The sequence below is a fragment of the Mandrillus leucophaeus genome, unplaced genomic scaffold, assembly GCF_000951045.1.
Source record: "Mandrillus leucophaeus isolate KB7577 unplaced genomic scaffold, Mleu.le_1.0 Scaffold267, whole genome shotgun sequence".
Taxonomy (NCBI): domain Eukaryota; kingdom Metazoa; phylum Chordata; class Mammalia; order Primates; family Cercopithecidae; genus Mandrillus; species Mandrillus leucophaeus.
The window spans coordinates 3,225,495-3,227,772 of record NW_012102776.1 but is presented as its reverse complement, the minus strand read 5'-3'; positions in this window follow the sequence as shown (position 1 = coordinate 3,227,772).

Genomic DNA, 2,278 nt, shown 5'->3' with positions numbered 1-2,278 from the left:
GGTTCACACCATTCTCCTGCCTCAGCCTCCCGAGTAGCTGGGACTACAGGTGCTGGCCGCCATGCCCGGCTAATGTTTTGCATTTTTAGTAGAGACAGGGTTTCACCATGTTAGCCAGGAAGGTCTCAATCTCCTGATCTCGTGATCCTCCCACCTCAGCCTCCCAAAGTGCTGGAATACTAAAGCTTTTTATTAGAAACAATGTAATGATATTTATTAGGCTTCAAAAGATTTCTCCAAAGTAAGTCAATAGATAGTAAACTCCAGATAACTCCTCTGTAACGCACATCTGTAATCATATTGTAACACCATCTGTCTAAGCCATTGCATAGGAGGCAGAACTAAAGAATTTGCTCTAAGAAGCCTTCTCACCTACAGGACAATTCCAAGCATGGACCCTGAGGTCATCGTCGAACATTCTGGTAAAGCTTTATTCATTTAATTGACAGAAATTGGGCATCTATTATGTTGTAGGCATGATTCTAGGCACTAGGGACAAGATAATGAACAGCACGATGTTTTTGCCCTTACAAAATTTGCATCAAGATAGACACAGGAAATAAACACATATATAATTTCATATAGTAGTAAGGGCAGTAAGAAAAACAAAGCAAGTTAGAAAAGCAAAGGAAGTGTCACCGACCCTCCCAGGAAGTTATTTGACCCTAATGGGTTCTTTCCCTGCCCAGTGTCATTTGTGCCAATAGAACCAGACCAGGTTAAGTAAAGCAGAACAGAAACTTTACTCGTGATCAAAGAATGGTGAAGGGGAGGGAAGCTCATGCTCAAAGCACCATCTCCCTGGAAGTCAAGTAGAGGGAGATTTAAAGGGCTGCCAGGGCAGGTAGGTGGAGACTGGGGCAGGGATTCCTGGAAAAAAGGTGGGCTCTTCCAGGAGAGACAGGAGTATGCGCAGTCATGTCTTTTTGTTTGCACACAGCACCTTTTGTGCCTAACAAGGTACATTTCTCCCTGCTGGGTGGAGATTTTAGTATGGTAATGAAGCAAGAAATGAGTTCAGTGAAGCCATGCAAGAGTTCAAGTCAAGGCAGCACTTCTGTGTTTAGTTGGTCTTGTGGCTAACTGGCAGTTTTTGGCATTCTGCTTTTGTATCTGTAAGCAAGCACAGCTGCAAGCACAAGTTAGTTTCATGGGTTTGGGGGTCTCCTGAAAGCCTCTAGACCGTGCTGTGGTAACAGGTGACAGAAGGCGTCTCTGAGGAGGCAACATTTTTGCTGAGACTGAAAGGAAGTGAGGAAACTATAGGCAGAAATATCTTGAAGAAGAGCACTCCAGGCAAAAACAGCAAGTACAAAGGCCCTGAATTTGAAACAAGCTTGGGGTGATATGAGGAACAGCAAGACGGCTAGGGTGGAAGGGGCAAGGAACTCAGTGAAAGATAAGAAGTGAAAGAATTAGGCAGTGCCAGTTCATATGGGATCTTAGCAGTCATGGTAAGGAGTTTGGATTCTAAATATGTAGGTAAGTCCTTAGAGAGTTGGAGCAGGGGAAGTAAGTCATATGACAAGTTGGTACGAGATCCCTTGTGTAGAGAATGGCCTGCAGGAGAGCAAGGCTAGAAGCCGAGAGACCATTTATAGGCTCAGGAGGGAGAGCAGGCTTCATCTGAGAGTCAGCAGTGGAGGAAGTGAGAAGCAGGCAGTTTCAGATATATTTGAAAAGCAAAGCTTTAAATGTGGAGTGTGAGGGAAAGAGAGGAGTCAGAAGTGTCTCCATGGATCTGGGCCGGACTCCTAAGTGACTGATTGTTGGAGTCTTTTGCCTAATTGGGAAGACAGTGATAGGAAAATAATTGAGGAACAGGAGAATCCATAGTTTTCTTCAGACTTTCATGGTGTTTTGCTAAATCCTAGGTTCTAGTGTTGGGTTTTTTCTTTAAAAAAAAAATAATAATAAGTTGATTTCTGGGTCTCCTGGGGAAGATTGCCCTTGACACATAGGAATAAATAACCTTGGGTATTAACTGAAACCCTCATTTAAACCTTATCTGAACACTAAATACAATCTTGTTCATTACATAAATAAAAACTGAAGGTTTATGTTACAATTTGCCTGTCCCCATATACACACATGGCTAAATGAAGACACTTGACAGTTACAGAAAACCCTGACAAGGAACGGTAAACAAATTAGCTTTCCTGAGAAATACAGCTTGCCCTCATCCAAAGCCTGCAGTGGAAAAAAGTCAAGAAAAAATCAGCAAGTATATTAGTTTAAAAAAAAAAGAGAAGAAACAAGCAAAAAAAAAAAAAAAAAA